The 22,648-nt window shown below is 41.7% G+C and overlaps 1 protein-coding gene across 1 annotated transcript in view; it reads left to right on the forward strand.

Annotated features, from left to right (window-relative positions):
• The first annotated feature begins 412 nt into the window (after positions 1-412).
• The window catches only part of LOC135527958 (transmembrane and coiled-coil domains protein 1-like), a 123,310-nt gene continuing 101,074 nt past the window's right edge, over positions 413-22,648 (forward strand). The window contains exon 1 of the mRNA XM_064956653.1: positions 413-491. The gene's annotated coding sequence lies outside the window, so the exon portion shown is untranslated. The remainder of the gene's footprint in view (positions 492-22,648) is intronic.

Below are 22,648 nucleotides of genomic sequence, written 5' to 3' on the forward strand. Positions count from 1 at the left end.
TATCGAGAAAATGTCAAGATCAATCTTTCCGCGTAACCAATCAGTGTTTTTATTATGACTGATGACTGTCACAGTATGACTATGGCCACCAGGTTACAAATTAGAATAGGCATGACCAGGAAACAGGCACAAGCTGTAAATCAATAAAATCGAGTTCCTCTGTAATAATCAAGTTGAATAAAAAGTTTATATTAGATTATGAATACAATCATTACAAATCCTGCACAATATTCTAAAGAATGTATTTGTTTCAATTACCAATATAGCTCCAGTAGCATATATAAATTATTGAAGCGTGTTTAGACTATATTCAATTGAGGATATTTTGCAGTGAGCTCCCCTAAACGAACCAAATGGTTTGGTCCGCCCGTGCCCGCTGCTGCTGTACGTCCTATTATTCCTACGTCAGCATGGGAGAGCGCAGAGAGGAGGGGTGGCGTTGCGTTGTGGTTGGACGTGTGTTGACTGTAGCAGTTTTTTTCATCTCCCATGTAAGTGTCAATTTACTGCTAAAGTTATCATCACTAAATGTAATGTAAATGTGTATAGTGTGACAGTTATTGAAATCGTTATGCTGCAATACTACAGCTTTTTTAGACGTAACAGTTGTTTCTTTCGCAAAACCATGTTTCATAAGTCTTGGTTTATAATGACACAATCAAACAGGACTTCAAGCGCTGTCAACCTGTCTGTTTCAGTGATGCAGATTGTCCCTCACTATTCTAGCTCGCTACGTTATACACTTATATTGTATCAATACAATCCATTCGTAGGCTATCATTCAGCCACATGTTGATGTTGTAAATGTGTTACACTTCAATTACTGTAACGTTTCACTGTCATGTCAACGAAGCAAGTTGCTTGTTTACCATATATCACGAAGGAACCCTAGATTTTTATCTCCATATGTGCTGTTACAGACATTTGTTTGGCCAATAGTGTAACTTATACACTGTAATATCTGCTTTAATGTGTTAGTAGCTTAACATATTAAAAGCACTGCAAGCATCTTTTATTTCTGTGATAATTTGCTGTTTTGCTGTTTTGTCTCAAACCCATTAAGGAATAAATAAATAAAATACATTCCACAAATTCACTTTTAACAAGGCATACCTGTTAATTTATATGCTTCAAAGCCACCCTTTGCCTTGATGACAGCTTTGCACACTCTTGGCATTCTCTCAACGAGCTTCATGGGGCGGCAGGGTAGCCTAGTGGTTAGTGTTGGACTAGTAACCGGAAAGTTCCAAGTTCAAACCCCCGAGGTGACAAGGTACAAATCTGGCGTTCTACCCCTGAACAGGCAGTTAACCCACTGTTCCTAGGCCGTCATTGAAAATAAGAATTTGTTCTTAACTGACTTGCCTAGTTACATAAAGGTAAAATAAAATAAAATGAGGTACAATTTTATATGTAATATGTTTCAATTAACAGGTGTACCTTGTTAATTTGTGGACATGTTTTCCTTCTTAATGTTTGAGCCAATCAGTTGTGTTGTGACAAGGTACACTCTATGGTGACAAGGTAGGGGTGGTATACAAAAGCCCTATTTGTTAAAAGACCAAGTCCATATTATTGCAAGAACAGCTGAAATAAGCAAAGAGGAACTACAGTCTATCATCACTTTAAGAAATGAAAGTCCGTCAATCCAGAAAATATCAATAATTTTGAAAGTTTCTTCAAGTGCAGTCGCAAAAACCACCAAGCGCTATGATGAAACTGGCTCTCATGAGTACTGCCACAGGAAAGGAAGACCCAGAGTTACCTGTGCTGCAGGGGATAAGTTCATTAGAGTTACCAGCCTCAGAAATCTCCAGGCTGTGTAAGGGCTATTTGACCAAGAAGGAGAATAGATTTCTGCATCAGATGACCTGGCCTCCACAATCACCTGAACTCAACTCAATTGAGATGGTTTGGAAATCTGTCCTTTGGTCTAATGAGTCCACAGAGTGAAGGAAAAGCAAGACTGTTGGAAAAGCATTCCAGGTGAAGCTGGTTGAGAGAATCCCAAGAGTGTGCAAAGCTGCCATCAAGGCAAAGGTTGACTACTTTGAAGAATCTCAAATATAAAATATAGTTTTATTTGTTTAACACTTTTTGGAATACTACATGATTCCATATGTGTTATTTCATAGTTTTGATGTCTTCATTATTATTATTCTACAATGTAGAAAATAGTGCAAATAAAGAAAAACCCTTGAATGAGTAGGTGTGTCCAAACTTTTGACCGGTACTGTATATAGAACGACAAAGCTGTAAAATATTATCGTAAATATAAACCATCAACTTAGTGAATATGATTGATGTTTAGAATGAGGGTTTCAGCATGAAATATCCTTTTTACACACTTGTATTTATTTTACTATATCAGTGCTTATTTTTTTGTCAATGTTTTGGCATCATACTGGTGGCAGTTGTGAAAAATGTCAATTGTTGGCGTTAGTTGAAAATAATGCCATGTGTGTCCAAACTTTTGACTGGTACTGTGTGTGTGTGTGTATGTGTGTGTGTGTGTATAGACATTATGGACAGTATGTGGATAGAATATGTCATATATCTGAAGAATATGTCTATGTGCAGCAATAGTTGAATAGGATGGCCTTGACTAGAATACAGTATATACACATATAAAATGGGTATAACAGTATTAAAGTGACCAGTTGTCCATTTGTATGGGCAGTAGCCTCTAAGGTGTAGGGTTGAGTAACCGGGTGGTAGCCGGCTAATGACGGTGACTAAGTTCCGTGCAGCTTACAGGGTGGAGGCCTGGCTAGTGATGGCTATCTAACTGTCTGATGGCCTTGAGATAGAAGCTGTTTTTCAGTCTATGGATCCCAGCCTTCCTGTGACATTTGGTGCTGTATATGTCCTGGAGGGCAGGCAGTGTGCCCCCGGTGATGCATTGGGCAGACCTCACCACCCTTTGGAGAGCTCTGCAGTTGCGGACGGTGCAGTTGCCATACCAGGCGGTGATACAGCCAGACAGGATGCTCTCAATGGGGCATCCTGCTTCATAGTATATCTACGGTTATGTGAATGTCATGGATGGCCCAGAGAGCTACAACACATGACAAGTACCAATTGTTGTTCACCGTAGAGTGTATTTTTGTCTGTTAAATAGCTAATGTAATTTCATTTTAGTTGGACACAACCATGAAACAAGTGGTTATGTGGGTGGCATCACTAGCGAGAGAGAGAGAGAGCAACAGAGAGAGAGCAACAGAGAGAGAGAGAGAGCAACAGAGAGAGAGCAACAGAGAGAGCAACAGAGAGAGAGAGAGAGCAACAGAGAGAGAGCAACAGAGAGAGAGCAACAGAGAGAGCAACAGAGAGAGAGAGAGCAACAGAGAGAGAGCAACAGAGAGAGAGAGAGAGCAACAGAGAGAGCAACAGAGAGAGAGAGAGAGAGAGCAACAGAGAGAGCAACAGAGAGAGCAACAGAGAGAGAGAGAGAGAGAGAGAGAGAGAGAGAGAGAGCAACAGAGAGAGAGAGAGAGAGAGCAACATGGAATTATTTTGAGGATTAGCAGTTGAATTTCTATTTTTTTCCCTCCAATGTTTTACAAGAAGACATGAGTGTTAAATTCTCGTTCTACTCTACAAAGAAGTAGGAAAACAAGCATCAATGATGATTTTAACTGAATGTTTTTTTTGTATTGATTTATTAACTTATTCAACCAATCTCTTTCTGCCAATCTCTTGCTCTCTCTATCATTTACACTCATACACAAAAACACAAAAACAAACACACACAAGCAGAAGCAGGCGGAAATTATAAGTACAGTATCCCGGTATCTGTCTGGTAAGTGGCTGAGAGCATCTCTGCCCCTTCAGGGCGCTTCAGACACAGCCATTCATGTCTCACTCCGCTGGTCAGACCACCACGATGACGCTTGCCAGCCCTCCTCCCTCCCCATCCACCTCGCTCCCCTCCGCTCTGTTCACGTTGTGCCTGCCTGGTCTGGAGCTGCTGTGATTGTGAGCAGGCTGTGAAGCTGCTCTCTCTCTGTTTCTGTGATGCTCTGCCTGCTGTGTGGTTGCCCGCATTAGACTGAGGACCCATGATGTGATCTGACCATGGACTCTGCCTCTGTTTATGTGAGTGTGAAACGCCTTCAGAGTGTTGTATTTATTTACCCAGGCTGTTACCTGGCCAAATGAATGGAGCATTTGTAAACAGAGCCTGCCTCCCACACAACATAAGCACTTGTGTTGTTTAGATACAGGATAAGAATGTTAACATTGGCATTAATGTATTATGGTATTATTAGACACTGGTAAGTAACTGTGATAGAGGGAGTTATTGTTTGAGTACATACAGGTAGACAGATTGCTGTTGGACTCAAAGCAAATCAAATCAAATGTTATTGTTCACATACACATATTTAGCAGATGTCATTGCAGGTACAGTGAAATGCTTGTAAAGGAACAACTTTCAGTGTTTTGTTAGTGATGAATGGATGGGGAAGAGAAGAGTTTTTACTGGGTTGTTATGAATGGTGGGCAGAGGTAGTGTTGTTGTTTGAGGTGTCACTGTGGAACTTGGCTTTGGCTTGTGGTTTCTGGATGCTTATGTGGTTTCATGTCTTTAGTTCAGGTAATGAAGGCTGACTGAATGAGATTTATTGTGTGACCATTATTTTTCTCTTTCAGTTCGAGATATGACCACTAATGTGACAGGAACGTGAGAAACAATATGGCAATATAGATCGCTTTCTAACTAACGTAGGCCTATTACTTTATTTTAAGGTAACTTTTTTCCACATATTCTTAATTGATCACTACAATTCACACTAGCCAAAGGCCCTGGCCTGGAACAGCACTGTCTGGTTGAGCTGGAGAGGAAGTGGCCACTGGTCTCTGAGAGGAAACAGATTCATCTGGGTGGAACAGAACATAACTATGTTTCTCTGTCACACCTTCCCACAATGCTGTGGTGCGCTGTCTGAAAAGGCCACAGAGCAGCTTGGCACCTCTAATTTTAGTCCCGTCAAGGCTGTGAAGGTTGCCGGCAAACCAGCCATGCTCGGTTCGTATATATATATATACAGTTGAAGTTGGAAGTTTACATACACTTAGGTCATTAAAACTAGTTTTTCAACCACTCCACAAATTTCTTGTTAACAAAATATAGTTTTGGCTAGTCGGTTAGACATCTACTTTGTGCATGACACAAATAATTTTTCCAACAATTGTTTACAGACAGATTATTTCACTTATAATTCACTGTATCACAATTCCAGTGGGTAAGAAGTTTACATACATTAAGTTGACTGTGCCTTTAAGCAGCTTGGAAAATTTCAGAAAATGATGTCATGGCTTTAGAAGCTTCTGATAGGCAAATTGACATCATTTGAGTCAATTGGAGGTGTACCTGTGGATGTATTTCAAGGCCTACCTTCAAACTCAGTGCCTCTTTGCTTGGCATCCCGGGAAAATCAAAAGAAATCAGCCAAGACCTCAGAAAAACAATTGTAGACCTCCACAAGTCTGGTTCATCCTTGGGAGCAATTTCCAAACGTCTGAAGGTACCACATTCATCTGTACAAACAATAGTACGCAAGTATAAACATCATGGGACCACACAGCCATCATACCGCTCAGGAAGGAGACGCATTCTGTCTCCTAGAGATGAACGTACTTTGGTGCAAAAAGTGCAAATCAATCCCAGTACTACAGCAAAGGACCCTGTGAAGATGCTGGAGGAAACAGGTACAAAGTATCTATATCCACAGTTAAACGAGTCCTATATCGACATAACCTGAAAGGCCGCCCAGCAAGGAAGAAGCCACTGCTCCAAAACCGCCTTAACAAAAACAGACTACGGTTTGCAACTGCACAAGAACAAATATAATACTTTTTGGAGAAACGTCCTCTGGTCTGATGAAACAAAAATAGAACTGTTTGGCCATAATGACCATCGTTATGTTTGGAGGGAAGAGGGGGAGGCTTGCAAGCCGAAGAATACCATCCCAACCGTGAAGCACGGGGGTGGCAGCATCATGTTGTGTAGGTGCTTTGCTGCAGGAGGGACTGGTGCACTTCACAAAATGGATGGCATCATGAGGAGGAAAATTATGTGAATATATTGATGCAACATCTCAAGACATCAGGAAGGAAGTTAAAGCTTGGTCGCCAAATGGACAATGACCCCAAGCTTACTTCCAAAGTTGTGGAAAAATGGCCTAAGAACAAAGTCAAGGTATTGGAGTGGTCATCACAAAGCCCGGACCTCAATCCCATAGAGAACCTGTGGGCAGAACTGAAAAAGCGTGTGCGAGCAAGGAGGCCTACAAACCTGACTTAGTTACACCAGTTCTGTCAGGAGGAATGGGACAAAATTCACAACTTATTGTGGGAAGCTTGTGGAAGGCTACCTGAAATGTTTGACCCAAATTAACAATTCAAAGGTAATTCTACCAAATACCAATTGAGTGTATGTAAACTTCTGACCCACTGGGAATGTGATGCAAGAAATAAAAGCCGAAATATATAATTCTCTCTACTATTATTCTGACATTTCACATTCTTAAATAAAGTGTTGATCCTAACTGAGCTAAGACAGGGACTTTTTACTCGGATTAAATGTCAGGAATTGTGAAAAACTGAGTTTAAATGTATTTGGCTAAGGTGTATGTAAACTTCTGACTTCAACTCCATATACACTACCATTCAAACGTTAGGGGTCACTTAGATATTTCATTGTTTTTTTTAAAGAAAAGCACATTTAAAATAAAATAAAATAGATCAGAAATACAGTGTTCACATTGTTAATGTTGTAAATGACTACTGTAGCTGGAAACAGCTGATTTTTAATGGAATATCTACGTAGGAGTACAGAGGCCCATTGTCAGCAACCATCACTCCTGTGTTCCACTGGCAATTTGTGTTAGCTAATCCAAGTTTATCATCTTAAAAGGCTAACTGATCATTAAAAAACCCTTTTGCAATTATGTTAGCACAGCTGAAAACTGTTGTGCTGATTTAAAGAAGCAATAAAACTGGCCTTCTTTAGACTAGTTGAGTATCTGGAGCACTTTCTAGGTTACTTTCTAGGTTACTACATGATTCCATATCTGTTATTTCATAGTTTTGATGTCTTCCTATTATTCTACAATGTAGAAAATAGTACAAATTATGAAAAATGAGTAGGTGGGTCCAAACTTTAGACTGGTACGGGATATATTATCTTAAAGTAAATGCTGTGGCTCTCGACTGTCAAGGTGTCCTCAAGGTCAAGCCCTAAACAGGGAAGGTAATGTCTTTTAAAGAGCGGCTGCCCTACAAAGAAACACATCCCTTTGAAAACGGCAGATGTGGCATCAATATGAGTTAGACGCATTTATACTAATGTCAAAATTGTCTATAAAGTGTAAATAGGATCATTTTGGACATAGAGTCAGTTTCGTCTAAAATGGAGTTTGGAATCTCAGTGCGTCACAACGAGTAAATTTAAGCCTGGGTTATAGTTACATCAGCAAATCGCCCCTTCACCCATGGCGCTTCCCTTCATTGAATGGGGTGCCGTTGTTTCATCACCACCATCCTTAAAAGCCCTATACGGATTGACCATGCTATGCAGTGCTTCCAGCAGGATGAACAGCCAACAACAATGGTTTGCATGCCCTGCCGAAGGACCTTATATCATGTGGAATAGGTGGTTGGAGTTCTTTGTATACCGGTAGATAGACGATAGACTGCTGGTTATGTATCTATATAATGCGATTAGTCACTCTTTCATTTTAATAATCATTATCACCATCATCACTAGCATAGCTGATGTTAGGTAGCTAGCTACCAACTAGGTCTAACGTATAATAGTTTATCAACATTTTAAGCTAAGCATTCTGATATGTTGCATTAGCCTCATTGCTTTTGACATTTTTTGATATACAGTAGGCCACGTTGTATGACTTTTGGATTTATCGTTCCAGAACTGTCCCAGTCTGCTTGAACCGTCCCAGACATATTTTGTTATCGTCCCCAGGACGATGGGATGCCATTCGTTTCCAACCCTAGCTCCATATCCAGAAATAATACCCTGTTGGATGATTATTTTGTATTTTTGTCCCTTGCTGTTTTAGTTATAGTAATGACTGGTAGGACTGGGGGCAGTCAGGATACAATGAATGAGGCTAACAAGAATTATGAGGAAGAAGTATGTAGGTAGCGAGAAGTATGTAGGTAGCGAGTGCTAGTTCTCAAATCACTTGTCATGACTGCAGTGGTGAAGTGGTTATACTCTAACTTTGACCATAACTTCCCAAACAGCCTGCTCGGCGAAGGAAATAGTTTATCAACATTTTAAGCTAAGCATTCTGATATTTTTCATGATGTGAGAAACAGTGACATGCTCTGAATGACCTACAATTATAAATCCCAGGCCAAACCAAGATTGTACTTTGAAAGTAGGCTAATAGTAGGCCTACTACTGAAACATATGAGGCTGTCAACTTAGTCCAAATGTTTTTCAAAGTCACACTTTTGTAATAGAACACACATTTTGTTTTTTTAAGTCTATAATAATGCTTAAACAACATCAGAAGACCACTAGTGAGATCTGGGAAAACATTTAAGTAATTCATTTTTGTGTAGTTACTCTTTAAAGTGGAACTGGCACCATTTTAACATGCTGTCAGGGGAATAGGAGCCTGCTGTTTCTTCTGCAGCTTGCCTGCCAATGCATGCTTGTCCCAACCCACGTTTTGACAACTGGATTGGAACTTCCCTGCTTGCCCGCCCATTTGATCAATGCCAAAATACATTTATGACCGACCGTCTGAATTCGGTCATATGTAGCGAAATTTGAAATTGTTTTTTACGTTGGATAAAAGGAAATACTCAGAGATAGAAAATTGTATATAATACACTGCAGTTGAGGAACAATGGGAAAGTGATTCTGCTTTGAAAGTTGATAAACTTGTAACACCACTTTTGAGAAAATTGCCCTAAAATATTTTGGTACACCTACTGGAGAGCTCTTCTTTGTCTACACCCATTCAGCATCGTTCACACTGTCACGATCGTCATATGGAGTAGAAGGTGAGGACCAAAACGCAGTGTGGTTAGTATACATTCTTCTTTATTGAAGAAAGAACATGAAGTCAACTGAACCAAAACAATAAACGAATAACAACCGTGAAGCTATAATAAGAAAACTGTGCTGACACAAGCAACTAACATAGACATAGATAATCACCCACAAAGTACCCACCGAATATGGCTGCCTAAATATGTTTCCCAATCAGAGACAAGACAGATAGCTGCCTCTAATTGAGAACCAATCTAGGCTACCATAGACATACAATTTACCTAGAAAGGACACAGCCCCATAAACATACAAAACCCCTAGACAAGACAAAAAACACATACATCACCCATGTCACACCCTGACCTAACCACAATAACAAGGAAAACAAAGAATACTAAGTTCAGGGTGTGACACACACCATCTTAAAACCCACATGTGAGGCCATGTGCTAAACAGCGTGAGTAAGGTACTGTAATAAACAACCAATGCTTTCAAGACTAAAAGTGGTGAAAATAGTTGCAAAAATGCACTTTATATAGTCCATGGCCTATATCCTAATTTGTCTTTGGTAAACGCACATCATATCAAATAAAAATCTAACTGCATTTGTCACATTCATAGGATACAGATGGTGTAAACGGTTCAATGAAATGATTACTTGCATGTTTGCAACGTAGCATGTCAAAAATAGAAAGTGTCCAGATAAATGTTGTATAAATATTTCAGAATTATTAGATTACTCTTACCCAGACACACTTGTCTAAATTGATGGGTCATGTGAAATAAATGCTATAACCACATGTTCATGAAATACAATACATGACCGTAATCATCTGGTGAAGTGGAGTCTTTTGTTTAGACAATTAACCTAATGGTGCTTTCAAGACAACTGGGAACTTGAAAAAATGTGAGGTCAAATCATGATGCCAGTGATCTTCAGCTTGGAAAGTCGGGGCACTAGAAAGAGGTTTCCAGTTGTCTTGAATGCACTGAAGACGGAAGTCGGAGATTTCCGAGTTCCCAGTTGTTTTGAACATGGCAATAATCCAAACCCATACTGATTGTCATAGTTAGCCATGCATGAATCTGCAGGTAGCTACAGCTAACCAACTAAGTTCAATGTTAGCTAACTAGCTAACATTAGGCTATAACTAGCAATGCAAATGGATTTCTGAGATACAGGGGTAGAATGGATTGTTTACACATACCATGCTGAGCAGCTCATGTTATAGACAGAATTTCGCTACATGGCAGACCAATCTGAACTCATCTCTCAGCATGTCCAGCCCATCCATTATCTCAGCCAATCATGGCTAGGAGCAGGGTCCTGTCTTTTTCTGTGGCTAAACCAACTAGGCGTGTAATATAACAGTTTTATTCGTATTTACAGATGACATACAAGTTTGATATTAAGGCACATGAAAGTTGCATGTTCCAGAAAACATTTATTTTTGGCAGAAAATGCCAACATTCAAATGCCTCTCCTTTGAAGTAGTGACGTGCTACATACACCTAGTTTCCTGAAACAAGTCACATTTGATTGAGGCCAATATACATTTGATTGACAACTAAGGGTCCGGTTGTGAATTACCTCCAATATGCTCTGGGTTATTAGTAAATTCAGAGTGTTGTCAGATTGTCTGTTCGTGAATTCAGACCCACTGCTCTATTGACACTGGACACTCTGGCCGAGGAGTAGGGTTGATCTGAGCATTCTTCACAATGACAGTCAAGCACCCAACCTAACTGGCTAAAGTTGGCTAGCTTGTTAAAACTACTTCCAGACACAAATGAGAGAACACCTCACTCTGGCCATTTTACTCACCCTAGCAGAGCTGGTTAGAATGTTAACATGTTATCTAGAGCGTTAGTGACTAACTGTGCTGCTGGTAACAATGTAATTACTTTATTTGCTGACGTTTACTGATACAGTTCATATTAAGCGAGTGTTGCGTGCTCGTACATTCATCAGGGATTCTGCACTTTGGCATACACAGAGCAGAGTGCTCTGAAATCGAAGAGGTGGCCAGAGTGAATCTACGAACACACCCTGGATAACAGTTGTTCAAGTTCAGCATAGCTAGCTAACTAGTAATCATGATATCAGGTAGTCATAGGCACTAAACAGGCTAATTAATGTCTTTTAAAGAGCGACTGCCCCTAAAAATCCACTAATCCCATTGAAAACGGCCTATGTGGCATCGATATGAGTCAGAAACATTTATTCTAGTGTCAACATTGACTACAAAGTGTAAATATGATCATTTTGGTCATAACACTAGTCTCATCTAAAACAGAGTTTGGAACCTCAGTTCTTCACAATGAGTAAATTAAGGTTGGGTTTGGATTACAATTATGTCAACCAATCATGCCTCCTTTTGCCAAGCTCCACATGCAAAACAGCTCTCCTCCCACTTCGCTTCTCTTCATTGAATAGGGCTCTGTTGTTTCATTGCCCCCAACGCGTTCAAAGGATCACAGCCGCTTGAGACTAAAAAGCCCTATACGGATTGACCAACAATGATTTATATGCCCTGCCGAAGGACCCTATCACGCAGAATAGGTGGTTGGTGTTCGTTGATCCCCAGTGCAGTGGTGGTGAGTATACCGGTAGTGTCACGATATTCGTTGGAAGTATACTCGGACCAACGTGCAGCGTGATCTGGGTTCCACATCTTTTATTTTTAAAGTAAGTGAACTGCACCACAAAACAATAAAGAATAAACGAAACGTGACGACAATGGAGTGCTAACATGCAACTACACACAAACAATATCCCAGAAACACAGGTGGGAAAAACAGCTACTTAAATATGATCCCCAATTAGAGTCAACGATTACCAGCTGCCTCTAATTGGGAATCATACAAATCACCAACATAGAAAATAAACTTAGAACACCATATAGAAATAAATTAACTAGATCACCCCCAGTCACGCCCTGACCTACTTCACCATAGAGAAACAATGGCTCTCTATGGTCAGGGCGTGACAGGTAGTGAGACTTCTGGTTATGAACACTAGGTGTTATGAAACATTAGGGACACCTGTTCTTTCCATGACATAGACTGACAAGGTGAACCCAGGTGAAGGCTATGAGCCCTTATTGATGTCACCTGTTAAATCCACTTCAATTGGTGTAAATGAAGGGGAGGCTAAAGGTTAAAGAAGTCTTGAGACTATTGAGACATGGATTGTGTATGTGTGCCATTCAGAGGATCAGTGGGCAAGACAAAACATTTAAGTGCCTTTGAACGGGATATGGTAGTAGATCTGTGGGAAGCATTGGAGTCAACATGGGCCAGCATCCCTGTGGAAAGCTTTCAACACCTTGTAGAGTCCATGCCCCTATGAATTGAGTCTGTTCTGAGGGCAAAAGCGGAGGTGCAACTCAATATTAGGAAGGTGTTCCTAATGTTTTGTACACCCAGTGTATATTTGAAAAGTTCTTTAAAAAATACCCGGCTTGATAACCTAGTAGGCTAATTCCCCAGCAAAGCAGATACAACTAGTTGTGAAGTGCATTAGCAAAAAGCTTTGTTCTGTCTTTAGAATGAAATGCAATTTCTCACTTGGCTATCTATTATATCATCCTGTTACAAGCCCTCCCGGTCAACACCACCTTACAAGTTGCAGTTGTTCGAGAGGTGTCCAGTTTCCTAACTGCCATTTGTAATAGAACAGTGACTGTGTTCACAGATGCATTAGATGCAGAGAGATCAAGCACTCAACATGTATCGAGCCAGCACATGGAGACTTGCGAGATGATGTGATGAAATCCAGACTGACAGTTAGGCTTGATACTGATGTCTCTGAATGGAGAGAGACCTGGCACTCGGCGTTAAAATGTTACTGAACACAACTTTTACCTTTTGTCTTTTTTATTATGGAATTGAACGTTATCAGTCAATATTGGGAGGGAGAAACCCTGTGTATTCTGCACCAGGATCAGGGAATTCCTGTTGTATACAAGACACCTCACAGGAAGGTCTGGCCACACTGACATGTTTGCCAAGGTAGCCCCATTACCACCAGAAAAATACAGATACAGGCACAATATCTGTATCGGCATTGTTATATTAGCATAACACTGCTTCTATGGTATTATGTAAAGGGTGTTTATTCTACACGGACCTGTTACTAAATTTGAAAGTTATCAAAACTTTCAAGCTAGAAAAAAATGAGTAGCTTGCGATATGTTTAATTTTTTAATTTTTAATGCTATAAATGGTTGGAAACCCCATTTTTAGAAAATCTACATAAATTCTTGAATTTCATTCTTCTCATATTACTCTGTAGGCTACTAACCTATTCAAAGCTTCCTCAGGCATCTCACCATACATCTGCCTGTAGTTATTTAACTCAATTTTTAGAGGGTTTGTTTGTGTCACGACTTCCGCCGAAGTCGGCTCCTCTCCTTGTTCAGGAAGCGTTCGGCGATCGACGTCACCGGCTTTCTAGCCATCGCCGCTCCATTTCTCATATGTTCATTTGTTTTGTCTTGTTCCATACATATCTGGTTTTAATTTCCCAATCAATCTACATGTATTTAGTCCTCTGTTTCCCATCATGTCTTTGTGTAATTGTTTATTGTAATGTGGTTTGGTCAGGTGCATTATTTTTGTTATATTCCGTGGTTTTGGCACTTGTATGTTTTTATGTGCTGGCTTGTTGGAACGGAATTAAAGTGCATCTGTTTGCTACGCTCTGGTCTCTTACACCTGACTTCGCCTCCGCTACACACGCCTAACAGTTTGTTGTGATAGAGTGGGAGGAAATGGCCATGGGAAAGGTTCCGACACATGGGTGTGTCTTGGGTTTGTCCTTGCCACCACCAAGAAACACTCACATCAAACCACACTCCCAAGCCAACTCGTGTTTGGCTCTGTCATGGCCACCAGCATTTCTTGAGGAGCCTAAAAACAAGGTCAAATCAGCCGGTGCAGTTCTCCTTTAATAGGAATAGCCCCTTTTTTTCAATTTTCGCCTAAAATGACATACCGAAATCTAACTGCTTGTGGCTCAGGCCCTGAAGCAAGGATATGCATATTCCTGATATCATTTGAAAGGAAACACTTTGAAGTTTGTGGAAATGTGAATTGAATGTAGGAGAATATAACACAATAGATCTGGTAGAAAAATATACCATCTGTGAAATGCAATAGAAAGGTCCCGGTTGTAATTCCGATGGTGTCCACTAGATTGCAGCAGTGCATGTGCAAAGTTTCAGACTAATAACTTGAAGTATGAGCGAACTACATGACAATTAGTGTGAAGTCACCCAGGTGTATTTGGGCGAATTGTGAAGGAGACATTTGCATTCATATTACATTTTTCTGCAAGAATATCGTCAAATCTGTATACTTGGACTTTGATTTATAGCTTTTCCAGTATTAGTAGCCATATTATAAGTTCAACATTTGCAAAACAACCAGTTTTCATAAATTCATAACACTGAATATTCTTATAAGTGTTGTCCAAAAGGAAAAGGCATGCTTTCGCAAAAGGTTGGCAGCTACAGTTTGCGACATATACAGGGTTTCCAGATACTCCCGTAATGCCCAGCACATTGGCTATCTAGCTAGCTTTATTTGATCCAAATTGGAGCTTATTTGACAAAGATACAGTCGATGAAATGAAGACCTACCGCATCATTGGCGTGCCCTGAAGGTGTCGCTCTCTGACCAAATTTGGTGTCCTATAGGATATACTGCACCCCTAATGATATAGTGAAGTCTGGTTACATTCTATGATCTCTGAGGGATACATACAAATGTCATTTGACTGGTTGAAACAACGTTTTGGGCTAGACTTTCACAGATTCCTTTCTTTGCAAATTGAACAAGTGGAAATACAAAATCGATCGTGCATGCTATATGGACCTTTTTAGGATTTGAAAAAGGATTTTATCCAACAAAATGACACTTCATGTTATCTCTAGGACCCTTTGGATGATAAATCAGAGTAAGATTTCAGAATGTAAGTACACATTTCACCTTCAGAGGTGAATTTATCAAAGCTATTGTGGTGAAAAAAAGTGTTTGTTGTTAGGAGCTCTCCTCAAACAATAGCATGGCTTTTTTCCGAAGGTAATAGCGACTGTAAATTGGACAGTGCAGTTATATTAACAAGAATTGACGCTTTCAGCCTCTGGACACAGCCTCTGCGATCTGGACACAAGGCGCTGCATGATATACAACTGTCCCGTTGATGGAACGCCTATCCCTAAGAACTTTTAACAGGGTGCAGTGTCAATTCTTTCTTTCTCATGTCACTGTTTAACTAAGAGCTCTATGACATGTTTGGCATGCACTCTGCCAGAACAAATACAAACCAACCGTGGATCCTCAAACAGTGACAATGTACTGTCTGCCTGGCAACTCTTCAGGGAGGACACATAGCTGTGTCCGAGCCCACAGGTATAACTGATGCTCTGGCATTTCTCTGTCTACTGCACCTCTTTTCTCATACATTGGTTTGTGTGTGTGCGTGCGCGCGTGTGCGATTGTATGTGTGTTAGTGTGCATGTGTATTCTGGTTCGTCTTGTTCCTGGAAAGTTATTGACTTGGCAGCAAAGGTTCCCTGTAGGTTTTATATATCAGGATAGGGCGTCATACCTGGTGTTACAGGAGGATACCTGTTACCTACCCATTCACCCCCAACCCCCACAAATCACCTACAGAGCCTTCAGAAAGTATTCATACCCCTTGACTTATTCCACATTTTGTTCTGTTATATCCTTAAATCAAAATGGATTAAATAGATTTCACCCATCTATACACAATACCTCATAATGTCGTCTTAGTAAGCAACTCCAGTGTTTTAGGTTATTGTCCTGCTGAAACGTGAATTTGTCTCCCAGTGTCTGTTGGAAACAGACTGAGCCAGGTTTTCCTCTAGGATTTTGCCTGTGCTTATTTATCTCTATTCCGTTTAAACAATCCTACAAGCATACCCATAAATATTTGTCAATAAAAAACACAATGTCTAATTTTAAGGAATTATTGAGGTATTGCTCGTCTTAGGTAGAGTACCTCATGATAAGCTGTAGACCACACTATCTACCAAGAGAGTTCTCATCTATATTATCGTAGCTGTCTATATAGCACCACATACCGATGCTGGTACTAAGACCGCACTCAACGAGCTGTATAAGGCCATAAGCACACAAGAAAATGCTCATCCAGAAGCAGCGCTCCCAGGGGCCCGAGGACTTTAATGCAGGCAAACATAAATCCGTTTGACCTCATTTCTACCAGCATGTCACATGTGTAGCCAGAGGAAAATAAATTCTATACCTCCTTTACTCCAAACACAGAGACACATATAAAGCTCTCCCTCGCCCTCCATTTGGCAAATCTGACCATAACTTTATCCTCCTAATTCCTGCTAACAAGCAAAAAACAAAAGCAGGAAGTGCCAGTGACTCGCTCAATACGGAAGTTGTCCGATGACAACTGGATCCTGGACGTCCTGACGGACCGGCCCCAGGTGGTAAGTGTAGGCAACAACACATCCGCCACGCTGATCCTCAACACCGGTTCCCCTCAGTGGTGCGTGCTTAGTCCCCTCCTGTACTCTCTGTTCACCCACGGCTGCGTGGCCAAGTACGACTCCAACACCATCATTAAGTTTGCTGATGATACAACAGTGCTAGGTCTGATCACCGACAACGATGAGACAGCCTATAGAGAGGAGGTCAAAGACCTGCCAGGCAAAGACCTGCCTGGCCAACAACCTCTCCCTCAATGTGAGCAAGACAAAGGAGTTGATTGTGGACTACAGGAAAAGGAGGGCAAAACAGGCCCCTATTTACATCGATGGGGCTGCAGTGGAGCAAGTCGAGAGTTTGAAGTTTCTTAGTGTCCACAACACCAACAAACTATCATGGTCACATCACCAACAAACTATCATGGGTCATACACACCAAGACAGATGTGAAGAGGGCATTAAAACACCTTTTCCCCCTCAGGAGACTGAAACGAACTGGCATGGGTTCCCAGATCCTCAAAGTTCTACAGCTGCATAATCGAGAGCATCTTGACTGGTTGCATCACCACCTGGTAGGGCAACTGCTTGGCCTCTGACCCTAAGGTGCTACAGAGGGTAATGCATACGGCCCAATACATCACTGGGGCCAAGCTTTCTGCCATCCAGGACCTATATACCAGGCTGTGTCAGAGGAAGGCCTAAAAAATGGTCTAAGATTCTAGTCACCCAAGTCATAGACTGTTCTCTCTGCTAACGCATGGCAAGCGGTACCGGAGTGCCAAGTCTAGGTCCCCCCTTTGTTTTTCCTTTGCTACTACTCGCTGTTTATCATCTATGCATAGTCACTTCCCTCTTCCTACATGCACAAATTACCGCGATTAATCTGTACCCCCGCACATTTACTCAGTACCTGTCACAACTTCCACCGAAGTCGGTTCCTCTCCTTGTTCGGGCGGCGGTCGACGTCACTGGCCTTGTAGCCATCGCCACTCTATTTTTCATTGTTACATTTGTTTTGTCTTGTTTCCCGCACGCCTGGTTTACGTATATAGAGTGGGGCAAAAAAGTATTTAGTCAGCCACAAGTGGCCACAGCCACTTAAAAAGATGAGAGAGCCCTGTAATTTTCATCCTAGGTACACTTCAACTATGACAGACGAAATGAGAAAAAAAATCCAGAAAATCACATTGTAGGATTTTTTATGAATTTATTTGCAAATTATGGTGGAAAATAACTATTTTCCACCATCTCAAGACATCGTAAATGGGTCTTCCAAATGGACAATGACCCCAAGCATACTTCCAAATTTGTGGCAAAATGGCTTAAGGACAACAATGTCAAGGTATTGGAGTGGCCATCACAAAGCTCTGACCTCAATCCTATTGAAAATGTGTGCGCAGAACTGAAAAAGCGTGTTCGAGCAAGGAGGCCTACAAACCTGACTCAGTTACACCAGTTCTGTCAGGAGGAATGGGCCAACATTTACCCAATTTATTGTGGGAAGATTGTGGAAGGCTACCCGAAATGTTTGACCCAAGTGAAACCATTTAAAGGCAATGCTACCAAATAGTAATTGAGTGTATGTAAACTTCTGACCCACTGGGAATGTGATGAAAGAAATAAAAAGCTGAAAGAAGTCATTCTCTCTATTATTATTCTGACATTTCACATTCTTAAAATAAAGTGGTGATCCTAACTGACCTAAGTGTAGTTGGCTAAGGTGTATGTACATTTCCGACTTCAACTGTAGTTACCGCCATGCTTGAAATTCTAAAGGGTGGTGCTCATTGATGTGTTGGATTTGCCCCAAACGTAACACTTTGTTTTCAGGACATAAAGTTCATTTCTTTGCCAAATTTTTGCACTGTTACTTTAGTACCTTGTTTAAAACAGGATATTACATTTTAGAATGTTAATTTTTTGTACAAAAAATTTCACTCTGTCAATTAGGTTAGTATTGTGTATTAACTACAAGGTTGTTGATCCATCCTCTCCGGCAACTGAGTTAGAAAGGATGCCTATATCTTTTTAGTAACTGGGTGTAATTAATAAATTATTAACTTCACCATGCTCAGAGGGATATTCAATGTCTGTTTTTTTGTGTGTTTTTCTCCAATAGGTGCGCTTCTTTGCGAGGCATTGGAAAACCTCCCTGGTCTTTGTGGTTTAATCTGTTTTTGAAATTCACTGCCCGACTGAGGGAACTTACAGATAATTGTATGTGTTGGTTACAGAGATGAGGTAGTCATTCAAAAATCCTATTAAACGCTATTATTGCACACAGAGTGAGTCCACACACTGCCAGGGCGGCAGTGTAGCCTAGTGGTTAGAGCATTGGACTAGTAACTGAAAGGTTGCAGGTTGAAATCCCCGAGCTGACAAGGTACAAAATCTGTCATTCTGCTCCTGAACAGCCTCTCCAGGTTCTCCTTTACCCAAATCCAGATAGCAGATGTTCTGAAAGAGCTGCAAAACCTGGACCCGTATAAATCAGCTGGGCTTGACAATCTGGACCCTCTATTTCTGAAACTATCCGCCGCCATTGTCGCAACCCCTATTACCAGCCTGTTCAACCTCTCTTTCATATCGTCTGAGATCCGCAAGGACTGGAAAGCTGCCGCAGTCATCCCCCTCTTCAAAGGGGGAGACACCCTGGACCCAAACTGTTACAGACCTATATCCATTCTGCCTTGCCTATCTAAGGTCTTCGAAAGCCAAGTCAACAAACAGGTCACTGACCATCTCGAATCCCACCGTACCTTCTCCGCTATGCAATCTGGTTTCCGAGCCGGTCACGGGTGCACCTCAGCCACACTCAAGGTACTAAACGACATCATAACCGCCATCGATAAAAGACAGTACTGTGCAGCCGTCTTCATCGACCTTGCCAAGGCTTTCGACTCTGTTAATCACCATATTCTTATCGGCAGACTCAGTAGCCTCGGTTTTTCGGATGACTGCCTTGCCTGGTTCACCAATTACTTTGCAGACAGAGTTCAGTGTGTCAAATCGGAGGGCATGCTGTCCGGTCCTCTGGCAGTCTCTATGGGGGTGCCACAGGGTTCAATTCTCGGGCCGACTCTTTTCTCTGTATATATCAATGATGTTGCTCTTGCTGCGGGCGATTCCCTGATCCACCTCTACGCAGACGACACCATTCTATATACTTTCGGCCCGTCATTGGACACTGTGCTATCTAACCTCCAAACGAGCTTCAATGCCATACAACACTCCTTCCATGGCCTCCAACTGCTCTTAAACGCTAGTAAAACCAAATGCATGCTTTTCAACCGATCGCTGCCTGCACCCGCTTGCCCGACTAGCATCACCACACTGGATGGTTCCGACCTTGAATATGTGGACACCTATAAGTACCTAGGTGTCTGGCTAGACTGCAAACTCTCCTTCCAGACCCATATCAAACATCTCCAATCGAAAATCAAATCAAGAGTCGGCTTTCTATTCCATAACAAAGCCTCCTTCACTCACGCTGCCAAGCTTACCCTAGTAAAACTGACTATCCTACCGATCCTCGACTTCGGCGATGTCATCTACAAAATTGCTTCCAACACTCTTCTCAGCAAACTGGATGCAGTTTATCACAGTGCCATCCGTTTTGTCACTAAAGCACCTTATACTACCCACCACTGCGACTTGTATGCTCTAGTCGGCTGGCCCTCGCTACATATTCGTCGCAAGACCCACTGGCTCCAGGTCATCTACAAGGCCATGCTAGGTAAAGCTCCGCCTTATCTCAGTTCACTGGTCACGATGGCAACACCCATCCGTAGCACGCGCTCCAGCAGGTGTATCTCACTGATCATCCCTAAAGCCAACACCTCATTCGGCCGCCTTTCGTTCCAGTACTCTGCTGCCTGTGACTGGAACGAATTGCAAAAATCGCTGAAGTTGGAGACCTTTATCTCCCTCACCAACTTCAAACATCAGCTATCTGAGCAGCTAACCGATCGCTGCAGCTGTACATAATCTATTGGTAAATGGCCCACCCATTTTCACCTACCTCATCCCCACAGTTTTTATTTTATTTATTTACTTTTCTGCTCTTTTGCACACCAATATCTCTACCTGTACATGATCATTTATCAATCCAGTGTTAATCTGCAATATTGTAATTATTCGCCTACCTCCTCATGCCTTTTGCACACATTGTATATAGACTCCCCTTTTTTTCTACTGTGTTATTGACTTGTTAATTGTTTACTCCATGTGTAACTCTGTGTTGTCTGTTCACACTGCTATGCTTTATCTTGGCCAGGTCGCAGTTGTAAATGAGAACTTGTTCTCAACTAGCCTACCTGGTTAAATAAAGGTGAAATAAAATAAAAATAAAAAAGTTAACCCACTGTTCCTAGGCCGTCATTGAAAATAAGAATTTGTTCTTAACTGACTTGCCTAGTAAAATAAAATTTAAAAAAACACACACTTATCACACTTTCTGCAGCTTGTGTGAGGCATCGCCTCAGTGTCAAAACTGACAGTCTCAACAGGATCCTTTCTCTTACCTCGCTCTCTCTCTGTTTACCCGTCATCTCCTGCTCTCTCTCTGCTGCTCTCTCTCTGCTGCTCTCTCTCTCTGCTGCTCTCTCTCTGCTGCTCTCTCTCTGTTTTCTCGTCATCTCCTGCTCTCTCTCTGCTGCTCTCTCTCTGCTGCTCTCTCTCTGCTGCTCTCTCTCTGCTGCTCTCTCTCTGTTTTCTCGTCATCTCCTGCTCTCTCTCTGCTGCTCTCTCTCTGCTGCTCTCTCTCTGCTGCTCTCTCTCTGCTGCTCTCTCTCTCCTGCTCTCTCTCTGTTTTCTCGTCATCTCCTGCTCTCTCTCTGCTGCTCTCTCTCTGCTGCTCTCTCTGCTGCTCTCTCTCTGCTGCTCTCTCTGCTGCTCTCTCTCTGTTTTCTCGTCATCTCCTGCTCTCTCTCTGCTGCTCTCTCTCTCTGCTCTCTCTCTGCTGCTCTCTCTCTGCTGCTCTCTCTCCTGCTCTCTCTCTGTTTTCTCGTCATCTCCTGCTCTCTCTCTGCTGCTCTCTCTCTGCTGCTCTCTCTGCTGCTCTCTCTCTGACCTTCTCCCCCCCCCACACACACACACACAGACAACATAAACAGATACAATAACGATTGTTCATGCTTCCTGTGCTGTCATGGGGCTGCAGAATGAGATGGGCTCCATTATCAGTCAGAGAGCACACACTCTATCACTCCCTGCCTGTCTCTCTCTCTGAACAGCATCGCTGCCAGAACTCTCTGGCCTAATTCCTCTTCTATTGATATATATATATATATGTGTGTGTGTGTGTGTGTGTGTGTGTGTGTGTGTGTGTGTGTGTGTGTGTGTGTGTGTGTGTGTGTGTGTGTGTGTGTGTGTATATGTGTGTGTGTGTGTGTGTGTGTGTGTGTGTGTGTGTGCGCGCGTGTGTGCGTCAGTGAAAGAAACAGGGCACAAAGGCCAGAGATAGGGCTCTGTGTTGCTCTAAGCAGAACAAAGAGCAGCCTGTTCCATGTGAACTGTATGGGTCTGTTTAAGGCTACTGGGATTTCTTTGGATTTAATCTATAGGTTCAACAATGACCAACAGTATGTGTGCCTCAGTGCAACAACTATGGGTCCAGATTGACCAACCAAAAGACAGCTGAACTACTTAGCCTAACTGGGTTAGGATGGACATTTTAATTCATTTAACGGAACACTCTAAATAGTAGACACAATATTGCTGCCAAATCAAATCAATCAAATTGTATATCTTCATAAACAACGGGTGTAGACTAACAGGGAAATGCTTAATTATGGGCAGGCCCTTCCCAACAAGTAAAAAAAAAATGAAAATAATAACACAAGGAATAAATAGACAATGAGTCATGATAACTTGACTACATACACAGTGTACCAGTATCGAGTTGATGTGCAGCGGTACAAGGTAATTGAGGTAGATATGTACATACAGGTAGGGATAAAGTGACAGGATAGATAATAAACAGTAACAGCAGTGTATGTTATGATTCAAAAGAGTTAGTGTTAAAAGTGTCAATGCAGATAGCCATTGAGTCCACATACAGTATCACGGTCATGGAGCCGGGGCTGTCATGGTTAACAGTCTGAGTAACGGTTGACGACAAGTCAAA

Source organism: Oncorhynchus masou, chromosome 33 (assembly GCF_036934945.1).
Source record: "Oncorhynchus masou masou isolate Uvic2021 chromosome 33, UVic_Omas_1.1, whole genome shotgun sequence".
NCBI lineage: Eukaryota > Metazoa > Chordata > Actinopteri > Salmoniformes > Salmonidae > Oncorhynchus > Oncorhynchus masou.